The following is a 25,678-nucleotide window of genomic DNA, read 5'->3' on the forward strand; positions in this document are numbered from 1 at the left end:
TACTGTATATTACCCTGTACCAAATTTATTAGCATAGAGCTCTCTGATTAATGGCTTTGCATAAATTAATTGGATCGATGGGTTGCAATTTTAATTATAAAATGCTTGAGTAAAAGGCCTGTCCCACGAGCATGCGACTCCAAGCGGCAAGCGCGACCTAAAGGGCCTGTCCCACGAGCATGCGATTGCGTACGGCAAGTGCGACCAAACCAGAAGGGGGGGCCGCGTGGAGGTCGAGTGAGTGACATGAAGTTCGAGCGAAGTCCGCGGAAAGATCGCGCGTGATCTACGGCGTTGAGGCGGTTGTGGGCCAGCAGGCCGTTGCTGCACGGAATTTTTGAACGCGGTCAGTTTTTCGGAGCCCCGCGTGATGTCGGGAACAGCCCCGCACAACTCCATACGGCTCCGGCAATCAAAGTGGGACCGACCCCGCGTGGCCGTATGGCTCAAGCGACCACGTTAGGTCGCGCTTGCCGCATGGTGTCGCATGCTCATGGGACAGGCCCTTAACCCTGAGTCCCACACATCAGCAACCTGTAAATACTTACAAAAGCACATTTTAAACTAGTGTATCTGCTGGAAAAAATATTTTTTACATCAAGGGTAACAACCTGCTTTCATAGGTGGATTCAAAGTTAAGAAGCAAAGCTACAATCAGCAGAAAGCCCTGCTGGTTGGATGCAAGAATACAGCATGTTCATTTATTGTTGTGAGCAGGACAGGAAGATTCCCAGGCACCAGTATTTAGTATAGTTTAGTTTAGAAATGCAGCATGGAACAGGTTCCACCAAGTCCATTGACCATCGATTACCCGCTCACGCCAGTTCTGTGTTATCCCACTTTTTCATCCCCTCCCTACACACTAGTGACAATTTTCAGAGGCTAATTAACCTACAAACCCGCATGTCATTGAGATGTGGGAGGAAACTGGAACACCCGGTGGAAACCACGCGGTCACAGAGAGAACATGCAAACTCCACACAAACAGCACCCAAGGTTAGGATAGAACCCGGGTCTCTGGTGCTGTAAAGCAGCAGCTCTACCAGCTACACCAATGTGCTGGGACCACTTCTATTCACTATGTAATGATTTGGGCTTGGGAAACCATTGCAACATTTCTAGCTTTCACGGTGCTAACTACACAAAATATTGCCACCCTCACAGCCCAAAGAATAATAGGAATTGTTGGCATGATTTGTTCTGTCTGTACTACCTCACTTAGAAACATAGAAACATAGAAAATAGGTGCACGAGTAGGCCATTCGGCCCTCCGAGCCTGCACCACCATTCGATATGATCATGGCTGATCATCCAACTCAGTATCCCATCCCTGCCTTCTCTCCATACCCCCTGATCCCTTTAGCCACAAGGGCCACATCTAACTCCCTCTTAAATATAGCCAATGAGCTGGCCTCAACTACCTTCTGTGGCGGAGAATTCCAGAGATTCACCACTCTCGTTGTGAAAAATGTTTTCTCATCTCGGTTTTAAAGGATTTCCCCCTTATCCTTAAGCTGTGACCCCTTGCCCTGGACTTCCCCAACATCGGGAACAATCTTCCTGCATCTAGCCTGTCCAACCCCTGAAGCATTTTGTAAGTTTCTCTAAGATCCCCGCTCAATCTTCTAAATTCTAGCGAGTACAAGCCGGTCTATCCAGTCTTTCTTCATATAAAGTCCTGCCATCCCAGGAATCAGGCTGGTGACCATTCTCAGTATACTTTAGTCCAGGTGTATCCTTCACCTCCCCTCGGGCATATGTATTATCTACCTCTCAATGTGAAAATAAGCACTATGTGATCCTCAGATCTTCAAGTGAAAAGGGAAGAATTTCAGTGAAGTTGGTGGAGAACTATGTTTGACCAGTGAAAAGAAATGGTTATTGACCAATAGTTATTCAATGCTGCCTGATATAATTTTAACATACAGAAATATTCCATTGGTAAAAATTACATTTATTTTTAAATTACAGCTTAAGTAATATTTTGCTTTTGCAACATTTCTTCCCTGCGCCCATCTAAGCAGCAGCTCTCCTCATTTCGCCAATGTGCTTACAATCTGCAACTTTTTGATCATTTGGGTCTCACACCATTCTGCATTTTATCTTTGGCCTGCTAAAAACAAAAACCCTTGCCCCGTGTCCCCAAAGACTTAGGGACCTGGCATGCTTTTGTCTGTCTGTACTACCTCTCTTAGAAACTATCATAGAAAATAGGTGCAGGAGTTTCCCCCTCCTACAATCGAGTCTGCACCGCCATTCCCGACCCGAATCATTGACAACTCATGTCCTGTACCTGAGATCTCTGCCATACCCCCGATTGAATTAGCTACAAGCACTTTGTGTCCTTTAAAGATAGCGAGCACTTTGAGCCTGTTTACCTTCTGTGGCCATACCAGAGTGCACCTCTCTTCCCAATGTAAAAATGTTTTCTCATCTCCCTCCCAAAACACTGTCCCCTTTGTACAGGTCGGTTCAGGAACCTGATGGTTGTTGAAAAGTAGCCATTCCTAAGCCTGGTACTGTGCGACATCAGGCTTCTGTCCCTCCAGCTAAATAGTGTTGAAACATTTTCTATAAGATCCCCCCTCAATCTTCTAAATTCTAGCGAGTACAAGCCGAGCATCCGCCATTCAATTCATCATGAAAGTCCTGATCATCCAAGGAATCATCCCTGGTGACCTTCTCAGTATACTTTAGTCCCACTGTATCCCCTTAGCCACAAGGGCCACATCTAACTCCCTCTTAAATATAGCCAATGAACTGTGGCCTCAACTACCCTCTGTGGCAGAGAGTTCCAGAGATTCACCACTCTCTGTGTGAAAAAAATTCTTCTGTTCTCAGTGAAAAGAAAGGATTTCCCAATATCCTTAGCTGTGAATGCTGTCCTGATATACTTCCCTAACATCAGAACAATTCCCTGTAAAAATACTAGCCTTCCAACCCCTTAAGAATTTTGTAAGTTTTTGCTTTTGCCCCTCAATCTCCTAAATTCCAGAGATCATAAACCAAGTCCTCATTCCTTCCTCTGGCTTTTTGCACTTTTAAATCAGTTTGTCTCGCACCTTCAGTCTGGTGAACCTCTGCACACGGCCTACCCTCTAAAAAACCCCAATGCCCGTGTCCACCATTTGGAGCCAAACTGTCCTGCAATCTCCAGTTGTGGTCCCAGCTTTCCTTCCCCCTCCTACAAATGCAGAAAAACCTCCCCGACCCTATACATTGACAATCCATTTGCAATGAAAGCTAACATACCATTCGCTTTCTTTACTGCCTGCTGCACCTGCATGCCTACCTTCAATGACTGGTGTACCATGACACCCAGGTCTCGCTGCATCTCCCCCTTTCCCAATCGGCCACCATTTAGATAATAGTCTGCTTTCCCGTTTTTGCCACCAAAATGGATAACCTCACATTTATCCACATTATACTGCAATAGTGTAGGAAGGAACTGGAGATGCTGGTTTAAACCAAAGATAGACACAAAAAGCTGGCGTTACTCAGTGGGTCAGACAGCATCTCTGGAGAAAAGGAATAGGTGATGTTTAGGGTTGTGACCCTTCTACAGACTGAAGCTACTACATCTTTTTGCGTCTCTCTCCTGCCAAACGGTAGCAGTGAGAAGAGGGTCTTACCCCAATGACAAAGATCCTTGATGATAGATGTCACCTTCTTGAGGCAGTGCCTCAGGTGGATGTGTTTTATGATGGTGAGAGCTGTGCCCATGATGGACAGGGCTGAGACCACCATTCCCATGCATTATAACTGTTGTATCAGGCATGATGTAGCCTGTAAGGATACTTTCTATAGTATGCCTATTGAAGTTTGTTAGAGTATTTGGTGACATGCCAAATCCCTTTAAACCTCTAAGTAGTGGCATGCCTGCTTCATGATTACATATTTGTACAGAGCCTAGAACCAGGTCATCTGAGATGTTAATGCCCTGGTGTTTGAGGCTGCTGACTCTCTCCAACTGCTGCATGTAGTCCAACTTCTCTGTTCAAAAGTCTACGATTAGTACCTTGGTTTTGCTGACGTTCAGCAAGAGGTTAACATTGTGGAACCACTGAACCAGGAGTCCTATCTTTCTGCTGCACACTGACTCATTATCATTCATGATTCAGCCAACAACTGTGGTATCATCAGCGATCCTATAGTTGGCATTGGAGCTGTGCCTAGCCACATAGTCGAGGGTGTAAAGAGAGTAGAGATTGCAGCCTTGTGGTGCACCTGTGTTATTGGTCAGTGAGGAGGGTCTGCACTGATTGACGTTTTCCATGAGAAAGTCAAAGATCCAGTTGCAAAGAGAGGTGGAGTGTTCCAAGTCAGGGACGAACGAGAGGTGACCATTGAATTGAACAGAGCTCTAAAGGGTCTTGACAGGATAGATGTAGAATTAGTGCTTCCCTTGGTTAGCGTGTCTAGAACTAAGACTCATGGTATTAAAATAAGTTCAAATGTTAGAATAACAAAGGCAACCATAACTCTTTAAAAAGGAACTGCAGATGCTGGAAAATCAAAGGTAGACATAAATGCTGGAGAGACTCAGCGGGTGAGGCAGTATCTATGGAGCGAAGAAAATTGACAGTGTTTTGGGTCGATACCCTTCTTCAGACGAAGAAGGGTTTGACCTGAAATGTTGCCTATTTCCTTCCCTCCATAGATGCTGCCTCACCCGCTCAGTTTCTCCAGCATTTTTGTCAACCAACCATAACTCTTTATTTGTTGTCATAATACTACCGTGCAGGTAGAAAACAAAACAATATTCAGCCTTTCTGAGCTAAGTTTAAAGAAATACATTGATTAGGCTGAGGTTATCTGCAAACATCCTCAGGAATAAAGAATGATAGAGGCTAGTGTAAATATGGAATGTAAAATTACAAATTGCAAAAGCAGAATACTACTTAAGCTGTAATTTTAAAATAAATGTCATTCTTTACCAATAGAATATTTCCGAATGTTGAAAATTATATAAGAAGGCATTGTATATCTATTGGTCAATAATAATTTCTTTTCACTGGTCAAACATAGTAATCTCCTCCTTCAATGAGTTACTGCCAAAGAAACCATTCAAAATAGAACAAAATGTGTAAAACATGATTATGACATTCTTCCAAACAAAATAACTCACAAAGCAGCAGAAACAGTGCACGAGCCAAAAATAACTAAAATAATCAAAACATTTGATTACCTGCATGTGTTGCAAATACACTTTAATCCTGATAAGTATATGACTAATTTGCCAGGAAATGTTATGTTCACTTGCTTGGATTAGGTCTTTATACAGTCTGTGTGTGCATGGAATGGATATGTGATTACAGTACACCTTACGGCCTGCTCCATTGATTGTGATGGACCAGGGTCCTGGTAAGATGGCATTTAAACAGAAACCCACTGTTCTGTATGGAAGCAGTAGGGGTCCATTTCATTCAAACCCACACTATAATTGCCCAAATAATTAATCTCCACTAAAATCAAGTATTAAAGCAAAACCATGCTGTTCACATTTTATTCTCCTGATAGAAATGTTTCAGTGATGAATCAGTACTGATCGAGAACATAACTTTCCTGTAGCCCATAAACAACGGTCTGAAATGACAAAACTGCACTAAAAAACATTTATAGCGTAAACAAACCTACCTAATAACGTTAATAAATAGAACCAATCTTTTGTTTAGGGCTCATATATACTTCATTATTGCATTTTAAATCACAATATGGCATCACCAACATGAAACATGAAGACACTGAATATTTTAGGGACATACTATATTACAAAATGTAAAAAGAATAGCTAATGCATCAACTAAAAACATCATTTGTAATATGTAAAATTTACATTTAACATAGAATGTAGAATATAGAACAGTGCTGCACGGGAACAAGTTCACAATGTCCATGCCAAGCATGATGCCAAGTTAAATTCATCTTCTGCCTGCACATGATCCATGCCCCTCTATTATTTTATATATCCACGTGCCTATCCAAAAGCCTCTTAAATGCCACGTTTGTCTCTGTCCGTCACCTTCCCTGGCAGCGACTTCCAGGCACTCAGTACATGTCCTGCATGGTTTGTTTAAACTTTCCCCCTCACACTAAAGTCTTGCCCTCCACCCTGAGAGAAGAGGTTCTGTTTACCCTCCCTATGCCTAGCATAATTATATATACTTCTATCAGGCCTCCCCTCAGCCTCTGACACTCCAGAGGAAACAATCTAAGTTTGTCCAAGCTCTCTTTGCAGCTAATACATTCTAATCCAGGCAGCCTTCTAATAAACCACCTCTGCAGCCTCTCCAAAGCCTCCACATCCTTCCTGCAACGGGGCGACCAGAACTGTATGCAATACTCCAAATACAGCCTAACTGAAGTCCTATAAAGCTGCAATGTTTCTGACTCTTAACCTCAATGCCCCGACTTGTGAAAACAAGCATAACATATGCTTTATTTACCATTCTATCCACTTGGGTTGTCACTTTCAGGGAGCTATGGACTTGGACTCAAGGTCCTTCTGTACATCAATACTGTTATGGGGCTTGCCATTAATTATATATTTTCCCCTAACAATTTCCCCCCCAAAGTGCAAAACTTCACACTTGCTCAGATTAAATTTCATATTCCATTTTTCCACCAATTTCAGTAGCTGATCTATACCCACCATATACTTTCGACAATCTTCCTCACCATCCTCACTAATTTACTGTTTGTGAGGATATGTATTTAAAGTGGTTGCACCAAATCCAGGGATTACACTACAAATAACTTTTTTTTTTTAAGCGAGCAAGCACTTATTATCTGCAATGGATTACCTGAAATTTTGATGGTTGCAAATTCAATTTCAATGGGGAACTGGACAAATCTTTGAAGATAACAAGAACATTTCAGGGAAAGAACAAGGAATGGGAGTGAATGGATTCTTCTATAAAGAGGCAGCACAGACTTTAAGGGCCAAATGGCCTTTTTTCCATGCTGAACAATTTTATGATTCATCGATTCCGTTGCTCAAAATGTGCTTATATTGCACAAAAGCAAAATGGATTTCATATCTATTCCAAGTATTAAAGAGCCCAGAAAACCCATAAATGGCTTATGTGATTTTCTTCACATATATATTTCATAATGGTTGTGATCCTAAAATATTGTTATGAAAAGGATGTCAAATTGTGCATTATAATATCAGAGCATATTCCATGCTCATTATATAATGGTTTAAGACACAGCACATTGTAATAATAAAGTTACGCCAATTCTCCGAATTTTTCATGGTTTACAAATAGAGATGGGACCGCCGATAGTTGCGTAAATCATCAGACAAACCTACTCCTCACTAAGAATAAGATTAAATTATTAAATGAGATCCATAGTAAAACCTCACCCTAAATCAGATCTTATCACCAATTATTGTCAATTATCTATTGGGGATATCTATTTTTAAATTCCTTTTCTCATTTTAGCAGAGTTTTTACTCAGATCACCAACATGATTTACATGCATAAACCACATCTTTTAGTCCCATTTGCTCATATTTGACCCATATCCCTCTGTCTTAGTCTAAATGTCTGTTAAATGTTGTCATTGTACCTGCCTCAAATACTTCCACTGGCAGCTCATTCCATATATTCACCATCCTCTGTGTGGAAAAATTTACCATTCATGTTCCTATTAAATCTTTCCTCTCTCACCTTAAACCTATGCCCTCTAGTTCTTGATTTCCTGATTATGGGGAAAAGACTAGGCACTCGCCTTACTATTCATCTCAGGATTTTACCCTGAGTGGGTTTTGTGGCACGTTAAGGTCACCCCTCAATATCATAATAATGAGGGGATAACTCCTTCATATCCCTTGTTAACCCCTTGTTATCACATTATAACTAAATTAAAATGTAAAAGCATCCCATTGCCCATTTAAGAATATCTCCCATATGTTTGGAATGGCCAAACAACAAATAACATAACAAATATATTATTGTGAACTTGTATCTGGATCAATCTGCTTGAAAAGAAAAATGTTTTATTACAAAATATCTTAGAAAACAAATGAAGAGAAATATTATTCAATGAGATTATTGATCTAACTAAAAAAATGTCTTAATGTTAGGAAACGATGATAAGGAAACACAATATCAGAAAGAAAGAAACACAGAGGTAAATAAGAAGCTTTGAGTATCTGAGACAGTAGAAGAAGCTGTGACTGCAATGCCGTCAGGGTGCATGCAGTAAGAAGAATATGGGATAGTGTATGTCTAGCCTGATAGAGACAAGGGAAGACAAAGATCACCCATCAGAACTTTAGTGCTTTACTTGCGACTTCCATGGTCATGCATATTTATTGTCACATGCACAAAACACATTGAAATTATTTTTCTAGACACCAGATTTGGCGCCATTTCCAAAGTCCAGTCCATGCTCTGGGTCTTATGGAGTAGTACCTCAGTTCCTCATTAACTATTCCACTGTCTAATTTATTCTATTTAAAGACAGTTCCCTGGAATATCTTCTCAGGTGAAGATATTCCTGCTCATTTCAGAGGGAGATTGGCATCCCTGAGTGGGTTTTGTGGCACGTTTTGTGTGTTGTGTTACCACTGAGATCAAATCTTGTTGATCTATTCAAGGGACAAGAAGGATTCTATTCAACCATTGGATATCTAGTAGAAAAGTAGAAGCAAATAGAGATGTCAATTTGGAAACATGGACACTGTAAATCCTGAAATAGTTAGTGCTTAAAGTGGGCATAAGAACAAGCAGCAGGTGAACAAAATTAACATTTCAGGATTCCTTCTAATTTCCACTATTATGCAGATACATATCTAAAATAAATCTGTTTCTTTCCAATAGTTATTGACCAATTGGGTCTTCTCAGCTGCTTTTTTAGGTTAAATGGAGTTACGATCACAAAGGTTTTATGACTTTCAGTTACACATTCCAACCAACCTCAGCCGTCAGTGACATTGTTCTGCGTTCTTCATTTAATCTTCTCCAGTCAATCCTTGATTTAAACCCATTGTTTTCTGTTGAGAAGTTAAGCAAAGTGGGCATGAATAATCAGCTGCAGCTGGTTTAAAACGAGCCCCTTCAGTCCAGAGGGCAGCTCCCGTGTGTGTTGCAATTACACTGGTAGTGACCTAGAAACACTAAGGAAGCACGGCCATTTCAAATAACACATCATTTATATAGGGTGTCCTGATCTGGTGTAAAATTGCTCATACACAGAGTAGTCACTATCAATCAAATCAGTGACCTGCCAGCATCATTCAGACACTGAGCCACTAAGAAAAGAGTTTGTACCTTAGGAAGCAATGTTGATTTGTTGTGGTATTTGTGTCAGACATGGCATTGTACATGGCAATACGATATACAGTATTTATTTTTCCTGATTTGAACTGAAATTTGTCCGTTGCTTTTATCAATGAATTCCTTCTTATAAATAACAAGAAACAATATTAACGGCTTTGGTTAGTGATGAGTGAAAAGCTATCTGAATTGAATTAAAGACAGCAAACTTCCCCAAAGAGACAATCGTTTTGTTTCCAGAATCTGCTCGATTTACAAATACAGACAACCCCTATGATACAGCCATCCCAGTAACAGGAGTTCACCCTTACAGAATTCACAAATCACCATTTTTGATATATGGATGGGAAGGATTAAGCAGGGATCTGAGCCAATTGCGAGCAAATGAGATGAACACAAAATGCCATTTGGTCGGTATGGGCAATGTGGGCCGAACAGCTTGTTTACTGTTGGACAGACCTATGACTCTATTAGGGGACAAGCACATGTGAAAAGAAGAAAGATGTTAAGAAGTGAAGTTTACAATTGTGGTTTGTAACAGTGACCTTATAGTTTACATTGATAGTTTATTTTGGAATAAGTGATAAAAATTAGTGTAGATATTAAACACAACTATATGGTTCACTCCCCACACTTATCCGAGCATACTCTAATATATATTGCATGATGATTTGTTTCATGTTCTTGGATGAGCTGTTTTGTGAAATCAACTGTAACAAATTTGATTTTCCAAATGAATTATGATTGACTAAAAGGGACTTGCGCTGAAATATTTTGTTCCTGATCTCATCACTCATGGGCAAACGGTAAATGAAAACCAGATTAATATGGACAACATTCCTCAGAATCCTGTTTATCTTAACATCCAAAATCAGCAAAAAAGAAAACATGCTGTGAACTCCCATTGCAAATATCGGAAATTCCTGAAATGTCTGGGTGGGAAAAGGCTCACATAGTGGAAACGGAATTTAATTTGAAGTGGCCCGTGAATTTATGATGCCATCTGTGCAGTCAGTCACTGGACTCATTGTTCAAAAAATACAAGTGAGCCACCAAAGTTGATCTCTGGCTATTGTTCATTGAGAAGTAAGTATAAAGGGCACCAGGAGAATTTCTGATTCTGCTTCCAAAATGGTCATGGGATCTTCCATGTTCTTCTGAGACGGCAGATTTAATATCTTGGTCAAGCCCAGAAATCCGATGAGTGGATCCGCAGTGTTGTGTTGGCAATTGGAACTAAAAACGTCCAGAGAGGGTAGGAGACCGCAGGGGAATGTCCAGGAGGAGGAATGTTGGAGATGGGGAAGGGGTCGTCACTGGAGGCAAGAACTCCTGGCCAGGGTAAAAGATCCAGAGGCAGAGGTGATGGAAAAAGAGCTTGGCATAATGGTGGCCTCTGAATGATTCTGAAGAAGGGTCCCAGCACGAAACATTACCTTTCCATTCCCTCCACAGATACTGCCTGACCTGCTGAAATACTCAAGCACTTTGTGGTTTGCACTAAACATCCTATCAAATGGACTGAATTTCTCAAAATAAGGAATCGACAAGGTCAGTGTGAAGCAACTTCTTGAACAGCATCAGTCCTTCCAGCAGAGGCACACTGACAATTCTGACAGGATTTGGACCCAAGAGATGAGGAAGGAAGAATAATAAATGTTCAAGTCAGGGCAAGGAACACACAGATGATGGCTAAAGCTCTTCAGTTGAGTCACTTATTCAGGAGATGCTGCTAGAATTACTGAAGCTAGTGAACGTAATGCATATTGTAGATAGTCCATACTGGAGCCACCAAGCACTGCTAGCAGGGGATTGCTCGCTTATGGTCTGTCGGGTAAAATTCTATGAGTAAAGTGGAGGCTGCTGCTTGACTGCCCTGTGGGACAGGTCTCACAGTTGCCACACTATATTCCCAAATATTGGTGAGGCGGAGTTTGCTAACTCAAATCAGTTGGGGATTTAACCATGTCTGAATTTAATGCCAGTTGCTCTGATCGCTTTTATACTCCCTCTGTTTCGGTGCACTGATAATGGTACAATTAAGCGACTTGCTAGCCCATTTAAGGGTCAACCACACGGAATGATTTGTAGTGACATACAAAGAAGGCAAGGGATGGCAGACTTCATCTCCTGAAGGGAATTGGTGAAGATTCCTATGTTAAATTTTTAGGATGCATTTAGATGAATTTTTTTAAGATGTTTTCTTTTGAAATCCCAGATTGTAAGTACCAAAATTTCAGAGCAATGGGTGTGAGGTCAGGTTTAGCATAGTAGTTTATTTTGTTTTAGTTTAGAGGCACAGCATGGGAACAGGTCCTTCGGCCCACCAAGTCCGTGCTCACCAGCGATATCCCGTGCACTAGTTCCATCCTACACACTAGGGACAATTTACAGAAGACAATTAACCTACAAACCTGCATGACCTTGGAATGTGGGAGGAAGCCGGAGCACCCGGAGAAAACCCATGTGGTCAGAGGGGGAACATACAAACACTGTACGGACAACTCTCATAGTCAGGATCAAACCCAGGTCTCTGGTGCTGTAAGGCAACAACTCTACCGCTGCACCACCATGCTGCCCCTCATGGGGTTAGGGGACCCTTAGTTCAGGCCTCTGAATGACTGGTCTGGTAACAGTCATACACTGCATGTACCACGTGCAATAACCTTGGTGCACTGTGTTGCCAGGCACTAATGTTTAGTTGGGGTTATGGCCTTCATTAAAAGTTGTTCTGTTCAAAGTCTTACCTCTGTTTATTTTCAAGCAGCAGCACAAACAACGAATGCAGAGCCCTTTGTTTGATATTACTCATGTGAAATTCCTCTGCGTATCAAGGATCTGTCCACCCAAACACGCAACAAGATGTTAAGCAGTGTTCTGATGACTGTTTTGTTTTGGTTATGGTCTGGCATTACCTAGGCTTCTGGTAGATAATTCATCCAGTAGGCCCCATCTTTGCATTCTCATTGTTAGTGCAAGTCCCATCAGATTTACCACCTGCCCTCTCATCCAACCTTCCCCTGATGTCATTCAGTCATTTCTCTAATCTACCACTCTATCATTGCCTGATCCCCTCCTAATAGCAAGATACAAGATTTACAACACAGAAACAGGCCCATGGGAGGAAGCCAGAGCACCCGAGAGAAAACATTGTCAGGGGGCTGTAAAATGATGCCAAAACCAACTCTACCGCTGCACCCCTTCCCCTCATGGGGTTAGGGGATCCTTAGTTCAGGCCACCCCCACATTCTCCCGCTGCACCACCGTGCTGCCCCTCATGGGGGTAGGGGATCCTTAGTTCAGGCCTCTGAATGACTGGTCTGTAACAGTCATACCTGCATGTACCACGTGCAATAACCTTGGTGCACTGTGTTGCCAGGCACTAATGTTTTAGTTGGGGTTATGGCCTTCATTAAAAGTTGTTCTGTTCAAAGTCTTACCTCTGTTTATTTTCAAGCAGCAGCCAAAAACCCTCGTATCAAGGATCTGTCCACCCAAACACGCCCAGTGTTCTGATGACTGTTTTGTTTTGGGTTATAGAGTCTGGCATTACCTGGTAGATAATTCATCCAGTAGGCCCCATCTTTACCTCATTGTTAGTGCAAGTCCCATCAGATTCACCACCCCCTCTCATCCAACCTTCCCCTGATGTCCCCTCTAATCTACCACCCCATTGCCTGATCCCCTCCTAATAGAAGATAGAAGATGACCCCCACCCCCATCGGCCTACATTGTCTGGGCTGAAAATGATGCCAAAACCCCCCCCCCCCCCCCCCCCCCCCCCCCCCCCCCCCCCCCCCCATTTGTGCTCCAGGCACTCACCACCAATAATCACATTGGCTCCTATTCACATTTTCCCACCGTTCCCAACATTATTGACCATTGCACAAGTGCATCATTCCCCAGGAACCAGACAGAGGAGACTGTGGATAGAGTGCAAGGCCACTCTGGGATGAGTCGGGGTGGGTTCTGCTACCTGATCTTGCTCCTGTTCTTTGTTTTCTTCTTGGTCTTCAGGATTAGAAATGCAAGAAACCACAATGCTGAAATCTTGAGCAAAAGCCAGATTGCTGGAGAAGCTTCATTAGTGGGGAAGCATCTGAGGAGGGATATGAACAGACAATGTTTTGGTTCAGGACCCATTTTCAGCTAATGTTCTCACTGTATTTCACCCTTGCCTCAAGAGGACATGCAGGTGGTCTCAGACTTATCCTGGCAACTCAGTCTTTCTCTGTGTGGGCACAGTCCCTCATTGTCCCTGGGCAGAAAGAGGCACTGGCATCACAGGCCTGAGCCGGCCACTCAGTCCTAGCCTCAGTAGAGGCACTGGATGACAAGGGCTTCTTCCCAGCAGCTCAGTCTTTACCAAACTGATGCTGGTGGTATCAGGTTTGTCCCATTGCTCAGTCTTCCTCGAACCTGCAGCAGGTGAGCATAACCAGCAGGGAGGCACAGCACTCTCCCCCTCACCCCTTCTCCTCGTTGCCCCCTTCCTCCCCTTCCCCCTCCCATCCAAACGAGGGAGTGCTGTCACAGTTGGCACAAGGAACTGCAACTTTGAGCAAACCACAACGTGCTAGAGTAACTCAGCAAGTCAGACAGCATCTGTGGACGGAATGTTCAGGTCAGGACCCTTCTTTAGACGACTTAAATGTTTGATGCTGCCTAGTTTAGTTTAGTTTATTTTGTCACATGTACTAAGGTACAATGAAAAGTTTTTGTTTGCATGCTATCCAGTCAAAGAGAAGACTACATGATTACAAACAAGCCATCCACAGTGCACAGATAAAGGATAAAGGGTACAACATTCAGTGCACGATATTACATTGAAGTCCAACAAAGTCCAATTAAAGATAGTCCAAAGGTCTCCAATGAGGTAGCTGGAATATCAGGAATGTACTCTAGTTGTTGAGAGGACCATTCAGTTGCTTGATAACAGCTGGGAAGAAATTGTTCCTGGATCTGGAAATGCCTGTTTTTAAACTTCTGTACCACTTGCCTGATGGAGAGGGGAAAGAGGGTTTTGGACTGGTCCTAGGATGAAAGTTAAGAAGGCCCTGAGTGCTGGAAGAGATGATGTCCGTGACCTGGTCTGAGATTGCATTGGGTCATGTTATGCAGTGATAGCATACCTTGTGAGATGAAGGTTCTTACATATCGCTCTCTGAAAGGCCACATGCAATATGGCGGCCTGCTAGAATGCCCCCCCCCCCCTCCCCCTTCTCCCTCTTCTCCCTCTGTTGCAAGCTCTCTCCTGCCTTCATGAATGCACCTCCTCCTTATCCTGAGTTCCCATTTGCTCCTGAACCAGATGGAATTATATGAGATTCCAGTGGTTTCCTGGTCATCATTACTGATGTTAGCTTTTTAATTCCAAACATATTTAATTACTTGAATTGAAATGCCTTTGTTCTTGTGAATGTATTTGAACTCGTATTTCTGGATCAATCACTCAGACTTCTATCTACTAGTCCAGAAACTAAACCACAAACCTAGCACATCTCAGTGTTAACATTTGTCAAAACAAAATAAATGCAATTCATGGACATTTTCGGAACGTAATCCTTTAAAATATTGCAGACCCGTCAGGTTCATATAAAAATGATTACCTTTGCTGATTAAATATCACGGTTGCTAAAATGGGAAAGTAAATCGTAGTAACACAAATGGTGCTATCCATCAAGTTTTTAAATTTTTAAACCATTGGGTTGCATACTGTACATGAAATTTATCGTGTCCCCATGCCTCCAATTTTAGACTTAGTTTCCTGTGGAGATGATAGGCTTTTGAGTTACAAAGCTGATTATGCATAAATACATTCTTCACATTTTTTTTCTGATTTAATATCTACCTTCATTTGGGTTAGATTAAAAGGCTATCCTACTGAAACAAATAACTAAATTAAAAAGAGGATTCAGCTTTTGATGTCAAAGCAGCCACATTTCTCAAATAATTAGCAACAGACAATTGCAATTGACTGTTTGTTTTCACAGTACACTGCCCTTTGAAAAAGTCCTTCAGATCTGTGCGAGGTAAGGGTTGAATTCATTTGATTTATTTTACGCAAACTCATTGGACTGGAGGAATCAGGTTGATTAGGTCATTAGACAATTCAAAGGGCAAAGAAATACTTTAATTTTCTCCATCCTTTCCCATAACACTCCCACCACACCTCCCAACAAATCCCAATTGTAAATTTGTTTCAGGCCCAAGCAGAGCGCCATCTGGTGAATTATTGCTGTTCAGCAAGTAAGCTATGTCGAATGTCAAATGGATTAAAATTACGTGTTTAAGAAGGAACTGCATATGCTGGAAAATCGAAGGTACACAAAAATGCTGGAGAAACTCAACGGGTGCAGCAGCATCTATGGAACGAAGGAAATAGGCAATGTTTCGGGCCGAAACCCTTCTTCAGACTCAGAGAAACACTATCATGGGAGGGTGTGCTACTCATGCATGCCAAAAGTGAAAAATCTAGCTTTACCAACTGAAGAAGGGTTTCGGCCCGAAACGTTGCCTATTTCCTTTGCTCCTTAGATGCTGATGTACCCGCTGATTAAAATTACTTGTTTGTACGCAGATGGCCGAAGTCTTATGGTTAAAATAAAAATGGGCAAGACAGCATATTGGTCAAACAGATTTAGAGAAACACTGGTAGACACAAAATGCTGGAGTAACTCAGCGTGACAGGCAGCATCTCTGGTCGAGACCCTTCTTCAGACTTAGAGAAACACTGTCATGGGAGCATGTGCTACTCATGCATGCCAAATGTGAAAAATCTAGCTTTACCAATGGTTACAATGTTTTACAAGGGGAGCTGTTTGGCATTCATGATGTACCTGTAACATTGTTTTCACTGCTTCAGAACCATAATTAGCCACCCAGATCCTCTGAGTTTTGAAATGTCGCACTAGTTAAACATTGGCTCTGTATAGAATTATAGAGATTTAAAAAACATAAGGCTCGAGCTGTTCAAAAATAGCGAACTTCACTGCCACTGTTGGCACATGACATTGGCATTTACATTACCTCAGGTGTAATTACTTGAATAACAGTTTGGAAAGAGTACTTCAAAATGTGATGAGAGTTTCTACTTCAACTATTCTTTCAGGGAGTGAGTTTCAGATCACATCCACACTCTGGGTGGAAAATACCATCTCCTTCCAAATGCTTCTGCCATCTACAAAAAGTTTTGCCCCAACTTTAAATCTATTCTCCTTGTTCCGTTAAGGGAATTGTTTTCTTCCTTTGTCTTGACCCTCATAATTTTGCACACTTCATTATAATCTCTCCTTTCCTTACGAAAACATCCCAGCCTGCCAATGCTTCTTTAAATGTTTCCAAGTGCTGACATCATTCTAAAAAAATATCCTGTTACTATGACCTTTCAAGTGCAATCATTTATTTCCAGTGATGTGAGACCATACTGGATGTGTGACTGTGGACTAATTGGAGTTTAGTACAGCTCTCCCATAATTGTCATTCTTTTACATTAAATAAAGACACAAAGTGCTGGAGTAACTCAGCACGTCAGGCAGCATCTTTGGAGAACGTGGATAGGTAGCGTTTTGGGCCAGGACCTTTCTTCAGACTTATTCTGGTGGTTTGGGGAAGAGGAAGCTGGAAGAGAACTGGGCCAGGACCAAGCCTGGCAAGTAATAGGTGGATATTGGGCAGGGGGGGTTTTTTTGACAGGTAGATGGTTGGAGGTGAAAGGCCAGAGGTCAGGACACATTGTGTGAGACAAGTATAAAGGCAAATTATAAAGCCAGTGGAAGGAATATAGGTGGAAGGGGGCAGGGGATGAGGAAGGGGAGACATGTGTACAAATCCAGGTGGGGTACCGGGAAGATGATTGGGGGGACATGGGGGGCTGTTTGTCAGTCCGTTAGCTGAAATTGGAGAACTTTTACTTTTACTTTTACATGTTTTGCTTTGGTTAATTTTTTTATTATTTTTTTTATTTTATTTATTAGAAGTCAGTACATTATAGTGGTACCTTTTTCCAGGTTCCCAAAATTATGTTAACATAATTCTCTGTACAACTTTTTTTTTTAACAAGAAAAGTAAGAAGAAAAAAAGAAAAAGAGGTGTCAAAGAGTGAAGGATAGAGTAGTGTGCGTGAATAAGAAGCAGAAAAAGGAAATAGTGAAGAAAGGAAATAAGTGAGGAAGGAAAGCAGGAGGGAGTTTATTCAATCGCCACAAGGAGATGATTTTTTATATTCAATGTCGTCTTTCACCCATACCTGAAACTTTTAATTTTTACGATACTGTTGCACCGCATAACTCCAAGAAATCAATAAATGGAGACCAACTCATTTTGATATAACGGCAATATCCATCTTATTCGGTAGGTTAATAATTTTCAGGGATCTGTGGGGAAGAGAATTGCTGCTTCACAGTTCCAGCAACCTACACTCAATCTTGACCTCTGGTACTGTCGGTGTGGAGTTTTCACACCTTCTCTGTATTTAGGTTTCCTTTTAGGTGCTCCAGCTTCTTCACACAATCCTAAAAACATGTGGATTAGTAAATTAATTGGCCATTGGAAATGGCCCCAGGTGAGTAGGTGAGTGGTAGAATCAGGGGAGTGTTGAGGGAAAATGTGGAGAATAAAATGAGGATGGTATAAATGGGCGCTGCCTGGCCAGTACAAATTCAATGGGCCGAAAGGCCAGTTTCCATGCTGAACACCTCCCTCACTTTATGACTGTTAAATTCCACTGCCTAGATGGCCAACTCACTGAACTCCATGCAACTGGGAGTTGTCTTCTCTGAAGTTTATAATAACATAAGTCTATATATTATGTTTTATTAAGAGCAAGAAATGACTTCTACCCATCCTCACTGGAAACAGCTTTCCAATTATATAAACCTTCAGCCCACAACCTTTGCTCCCTACCATTCAGCCAAACATATATCTAACTTCCACTTACCTTGCATTACATTTGTTTTAAATCAGCCCATTATGTCAAAATCCAGGTAGACCTGATTAAATGCATCATATTCATCAACATCCTTTGTTATCATCCCAAAATATTCGGTTAGAACTATGCAGACACTATTATTCTTTAACAATTCCATGCTGAGGGTACTTGATTAATCCATTCCTTTCTAAATGATGACAGAAACATTTCCAAAAGTCTTCCCACGAAGTTAACTCAGCAGGAGACACAAGCGTCTGCAGATGCTGTAATATTCAGCCAAAAAAACAAAGAGGTGGAGGAACTGCGTAGGCTAGGCACAACCTGTGGAGAGAAAAAAAACAGACCAACATATTAGGATAAGACTGAAGAATGATCCCAACCCTAAACTTTGTTTGGCCTCTTCCCTCCATGGATGCTTCATAGACTTCTGAGTTTTTCCAGCACTTTGACTTTTATACTCAGCAGGCCAGACCGAGGCAGCACAGTAATATGGAGGAGAAAGGAATAGTCAGTCCTGCATGTTACCAACAATGTCTCCAAGCCACATAAAATCTGCACGTAAACTTACCGAATAGTGAAAGGCCTGGATAGAGTGGATGAGGTTTAGATGTTTCAACAATGGGGAGAGTGTCTAGGACTAGGGGGCACAGCCTCAGAATAAAAGGACCTACCATTAGAAAGGAGATGAGGAGACATTTCTTTAGCCAGAGGGTTTAGTTTTAATTTAGTTTAGTTTATACAGCGCGGAAACAGGTCCTTCGGCCCACCGTGCCGACCAGCGATCTCCACACATTAGCACTATCCTACACACATTACAGACAATTGACAATGGTACCAAACAAATTACCCTACAAACCTGGATGTCTTTGGAGTGTAGAAGGAAACCGGAGCTCCCGGGGGAAACCCACATTGGTAACGGAGAGAACGTACAAACTCCGTACGGATAAGCACCCGTAGTCAGAATCAAACCTGGGTCTCTGGCGCTGTAAGGTAGCAACTCCACCACTGTGATATCGTGCTGCCCCAATGATGAATCTGCGGAATTCATTGGCACAGACAGCTGTGGAAGGCAAGTCTTTGGGTATTTTTAAGGTGGAGATTGATTGGTTCTTGATTAGTAAGGGTGTCAAAAGTTACGGGCCAGAATGCTGGAGAATGGGGTGGTGAGGGAAAAATATATCAGCTATGATTGAATGGCCGCCACGTGTAGACTCGATGGGCCGAATGGCCTATTTCTGCTCCTATGACATGAACTTCCCTCATAAGTCATTTTGGTAAACCTCCTCTGCACCCTTTCTAACTTTAGTTGGTTAAGTTACTGGATATTCATATATTCCTGCCAGCTCCATTTCACTTAAAGTGATACACCACTTCGTTTTGATCTGTTGCTTTATTGATATTTTACTCGAAGGGCAGGAATCCCAAAGGGAATCTCTGCATGTGTAATCTTTTCATCCTTGGGCCCAACAAACAAAAATCTTTCCTGTTCTGCAATCAGTGAAACTAAATGCATTTTCAATGGTTAAACCTACAATCGTTCAGGATAGTTATAAATAACCAGTCATTAACCAACTAAGGTGAAAAAGGATGCACAGGAGGTTTACCAAAACGTTGCCTGGATGAGGAGATATAAACTACAGGGAGAGATTGGACAGACTTGGATTGTTTTCTCTGGCACGCCAGAGGTTGCAGGGAGACCTGATAGAAGTCTGTAAATAATAAGAGGCATAGATAGGATAGACAGAATTTTTTTTCCCAGGATGGAAAAATCAGGTACTACAGCTTTATCAATCAATCAATCATACCTTATTAGCCAAGTATGTTTTGTAACATAGAAGGAATTTGATTTGCCATACAGTATTACTAGTAAAAAGCAACAGAACACACAAAATACATTTTAACATAAAGATCCACCACAGTGACTCCTACACATTCCTCACTTTGATGGAATGCGAAAAAATGTTCAATCTCTTCCCTCCTTCGGGGTCGGGTGCCTCAAGCCTTCCGTTGACGGGATGATCTTGACTCCCGTAGCTGGCGGTGGGCCCTCCGTGTCAGGGCGATCAAGCTCCTGCATCAGGGGGGATCTCAGCTCCCCGCGCAGGGTGACCGACCCCAGGTCAGGGCTGGTCGAAACCTTCTGCGACTTTGGAGCTCCTGACTCGGTCTCCCGAGACTGCGAGCTCTGCGATGTTAACGTCCGCACGGCACGGTTGAAGCATCGATCCCAGGCAAGGAATCGGCTCCGATAGTAACTTCACGCACCACGGTGAGGCTCAAAGTCAGACCCGAGCAAGGCCACCAGCTCCATGATGTTAGGCCACAGAGCGACCAGAGATACGATCCGGAAAACAATCGCAACTCCGGCAAGGTAAGAGATTGAAAAAAACTTTCCCCCACCCCCACAATAAACAAACCAGAGAACATTAACACAAACTTGTAAAACACACTAAAAATAACAAAAAAAAGACAAAAGGACTCTTGGCGAGGCTGTCATCGCGGCGCCACCTGGTGATCAAATATTGTGAGAGGAGCAAGATTTAAAGATGTGCGGGACAAGTTTTCTTCTACACAGAGGGTGGTGAGTGCCTGGAATGTACTGCCAGGGGTGGTGCTTGAGACAGATATGATACTGGGATTTAGAGACTTTTGGATAGGCTTATGGATATGCAAGGAATGGAAGGATATGGATTATGTGCAGGCAGATAATAGTTGGTCTTGGCATTATGTTCGGTACAGACATTATAGGATGAAGGCCCGTTCTTGTGCTGGAGTGTTCTGTGTGCTACGGTTCTAAATTCTAAAGGTAAGCAGGCAGGTTAGGATGTGTAAGAAGGAACTGCAAATGCTGGTTTACACCGAAGATAGACACAAAATGCTGCAGTAACTCAGTGGAGCAGGCAGCATCTCTGGATAGACGGAATGGGTGATGTTTCGGGTCGAGTCTGAAGAAAGGTCGACCTGAAACCTCATCCATTCCTACTATCCAGGCAGCATTGGATATTCACTGAGCCTCGTATCCAGCTTGGGATTTGTAGCAGGCACGTGCCGTCAGGTTAGGCAATGTAGGCAACTGCCTACCCTGACTAAAATTATAACATGGTAATTACTAAATATAAATAGTAAAGAGAATTATGCCTATCTAAGAGATCGATCTCTTAGGTAGGCATAATTCTCCTTGCCTTTCATCCGCAGCACTTGTAACCCTTGAAGGTCTGTACAGCCCACGTGCCGTCAGCACTGTTAGAAGCCGTCAATTTCAAATGGGGCTGAAGGCAGCAGAAATTCTGCCTTTGCAGTTCTGCACAGGTGCAGCAGCCTACTGTGCATTTGCAGTGCTAGTTGCTTGGCAGGGTTTTCAAATATAGATTGGCATTATCTTAAGTGTATCTTAGGAAACAGAGAGAGAAGAATGGAGTTTGTGTACCAATGATGTGGTAAGTACATTTCTTGGTGATGTTTTTAAATACCTTATTTCCTGGGGTGTGGGGGTGGGGGGAGAACTCCTTTCACCGCCTTTGGGGAGTCTGGCCCGGGGTAAAGTTGCGGGGAGGATAGGAGCGTTGTGAAGGAGGGGATCTGGATCATACCAGTAATCCACGCGACTCTCATTGCACGGAGCCACTGCATTGTGGCCCGGGTGGGGGGGAGTGGAAGTAGCTCGGGTGGCTGCGAGCGGCCGCTGGGCCGGACAGCGGAACCTGCCGCCACCTCAGCGCAATCTCAGCGCCTTCTGCCGGCCCCCCCACGCCTCTGGCAGCTCTCTGTATAAAAACATCTCTCCTGCCTTTGTGGGAATTTAAAGATTTGCAGGAAGCGGCTGACATGAGCGAGCGGCAGGTTAGAGGTGTTCAGACGGAGAGCATTGCCAGATGTGAGCGGGCCGGCAGAAGGCATTGAAGTGGCGGCCAGTTCTGCTGTTGGGTCCCGGCGGCCACTCGCAGCTACCCGAGCTGCTTCTATCCCCGGCTACAATGCGGTGGCTTCGCTCCCGGAGAGCTGCGGCAGCGGTGAGTGAGTCACTGGCATTATCGCCGACCCCTTCCTTCTCAACACTCCTGCTCTCCCCACAACTTTACCCCTGGCCAGACTCTCCACACGCAGTTAAAGGAACTCTCACCCCAATTGGTCCCTTGAACAAGTGTTGCATTCAATTAGATGACAACTGATTCAACTTGTCCCTGTGCTCCCGTTTTTCCCACCATCTCTCCACCTGCCATCACCCTTCACCCCCCCACCCGTCCCATTCAGTAATTCAGAATAAAGGAGACTAGGAAGCCTTGGGGAAATTAAATTGTTACTGTTTTTATTTTTATTTTTTATTTTTATGGAGAGAACAATCTGCGCATGCGCGGTTTAATTTTTTTTTTAAAGCCGACTGACTGCCTACCCTGAGTAATTACTAACGGCACGTGCCTGATTTGTAGGCTCTATTGTAAAGGATGTTAATCTCCCACACCTCCCTGTGCCCCATGCAAATAACATCCTGTTCTGCGTTATTATAACCATAAAATCCCTCAATGTATAAAACACATTAAAAGCAGAATCACATATTGTGGAAGAAAATATTAATATCCTTTCTTACTTAATTTTAAAGGGTGTTTGGGTGTGACAATTGGCATCTCTCAACAAAAGTGTTGGAAAGATGCCCGTTCAATAAAAGACAAACAGCCAAGGGCGCTTCCCAGCCCCTCAGTAGCTCCCAGGGACAACTGGACAAGGGTGGCCACCCGCAAAAAGATAGGTGGTTTTCCGCTTCATTTGGACTAATAACCTTTTGTAAATGGGGAGCCACTGGGGACACAGAAGCGTCTAGGCGGTCACAGGGCCTCTCCGATCCAAAGAATCTGTCACAAAATGATACTAAGAGGAGACCAGGACGATTACTCAAGAAGACTGCACAGTAGGGTAAGTAGAATATAATTGATCTGAGAAAGCAGATTCTGTGTGATGTGAGTAAGACAACCCTTAGAAGAGAAAGGGGACTGAACAGACAAGGCATTCTGTGGATACCACCCTTAAGAAGAGTAAAGGTTTAATCTACAATTGGAGAGGGAGAAGAGTAGATCGGAGGTGTCAGTGTTACAGTTGAATAAAGGGGACTATGGGGCCATGAGGGAGGAGCTGGCCAAAGTTGACTGGAAAGATACACTAGCAGGGATGACAGTGGAACAAAAATGGCAGGTGTTTCTAGGAATAATACAGAAGGTGCAGGATCAGTTCATTCCTAGGAGGAAGAAAGATTCCAAGGGGAGAAAGGGGCGACCATGGCTGACAAGGGATGTCAATTCAATTCAATTCAATTCAATTCAATTCAACTTTAATGTCATCGCACAAATACAAGTATCAGTACAACAAAATGCAGTTTTGCGTCAGTCCGTAGTAGTTGTACATAAAGAGAAAAAAAAACAAGAAAAAAATAGAAAGAGAGAAGATACAGAATAATCAGGAAATAGTATAATCAGGGACAGTATAAAAATTAAAGCAAAGAAGTACAACGTAGCAAAGATGAGCGGGAAGCAAGAGGATTGGGTAATGTTTAAAGAACAACAGAAGATAACTTTAAAGACAATACAGGGAGAAAAGATGAGGTACGAAGGTAAGCTAGCCAAGAATATAAAGCAGGATAGTAAAAGCTTCTTTAGGTATGTGAAGAGAAAAAAATTAGTTAAGACCAAAGACTGAAAAAGATGAATTTATTAAGGGGAACAAGGAAATGGCAGATGTGGTGAACAGTTACTTTGGATCTGTCTTCACTAAGGAGAACACAAACAATCTTCCTGATATAGTAGTGGCCAGAGGATTTGGGGTGACGGAGGAACTGAAGGAAATCCACATTAGGGAGGAAATGGTGTTGGATAGACTGATGGGACAGAAGGCTGATAAATCCCCATGGCCTGATGGTCTGCATCCCAGGGTACTTAAGGAAGTGGCTCTAGAAATCGTGGATGCATTGGTGATAATTTTCCAATGTTCTATAGAATCAGGATCAGTTCCTGTGGATTGGAGGGTAGCTAATGTTATCCCACTTTTTAAGAAAGGCGGGAGAGAGAAAAGGGAATTATAGACCAGTTAGCCTAGAATATCTAGATATCCAGGCTAGAATATCTGAGAAGCAAGAAATAGAGATTAGAATGAGAAAGAAAGCATTCCAATAAGGATTGGAATGGGAGGAAATACAGGTAGAAGAAGAGGAACAGGAACGGAGGGATAAAATGATGCAGTTGCTTTTAAAAAGAACGGGACAGACACAGTATATCCCTTGGGGGCCTAAAAATACCTTGCCCAATATTCATGATGGGGCAGAAAAATGGATTAGGGCCCTTGAGGAGAACACAGGACGGTTGTTGGCTATGGGAGATTTGAAGGCACTATTGGTGAAAGTGATAGGAACCACTAAACTGACACAACTCCTGAAGATGGCTGGTAGAAAAATAATGCGGTGGATAATGCAATGGTCAATGGCAAGCCATTTGACCCAGTCAGGCAGAAGGTATGGCAGGCCCTCAGACACTGTTACCTGCTTAAGGTGGGGCCCAAGGCATTAAAGGTGAGATCCACTTGGGGAGGCAGAGAATCCAGCAGCCCATCTGGAGAACCAGCTGAAAAAGTGGAGACTAGTACCTGATCTGCGAGCGGTAAATGAGGTGGTGAGAGATTGGCCAGCAGTAATTCCAAATCCACACACACTGCTGACTAATGTTCCAACAGAGGCAGCTTACTTTTCAGTAGTAGATCTTTGTTCGGTGCTTTTCAGTGTGCCCTTAGCAGAGCAAGGTCAATATTTGTTTGCTTTGACCTATAGGGGTGATCAATACACCTATGCTAGGATGCCGCAGGGATTCAAACACTCGCCCCATGTCTTAAATCAGATATTAAAGGCAGATTTGGAAGGCATACCCTTAGAAAGTACATTAATAAAATATGTGGATGATTTGTTGGTTTGCTCCGCAAGTGAGGAGCAATGTGAGCTCTTCACTTTGACTCTCTTGGAAAGGCTGGCGTGTGCAGGCCATAATGTATCCAGGAAGAAGCTTCCATTTTGTAAGCAGCAGGTAGAATACTTAGGACGATTAATATCCAAAGGAGTAAAGGCTATAGTACCGGATCAAATTGAGGCAATAATTAAAGCTCCCAAACCTCAGACAGTAGGACAGATGATGACGTTCTTGGGAATGACAGGATACAGTTCAGACTGGATTGGAGAGTATGCTGAAATTGTGACACCATTAAGGAAAATAATGAAGGAAGCAGGACACACAAGCCTGAGAAATGTTTTGCAATGGAATGATGAGGTGGAATCAGCTTTTAACCCTATCACGAAGCAGCCAGAACAGCTTCTGGATGCCGATCAGCTGTTATTGCACCTCAGGTGAGCTTGGATCTGGAACCCACAGAGGAGGACATAATTGAAATGCAAGGTTAGGCAACCTTAGCAGAGCAAACAATGTGGTGACAAAGG

The sequence above is a fragment of the Leucoraja erinacea genome, chromosome 8 (genome assembly GCF_028641065.1).
Source record: "Leucoraja erinacea ecotype New England chromosome 8, Leri_hhj_1, whole genome shotgun sequence".
Taxonomy (NCBI): Eukaryota; Metazoa; Chordata; class Chondrichthyes; order Rajiformes; family Rajidae; genus Leucoraja; species Leucoraja erinaceus.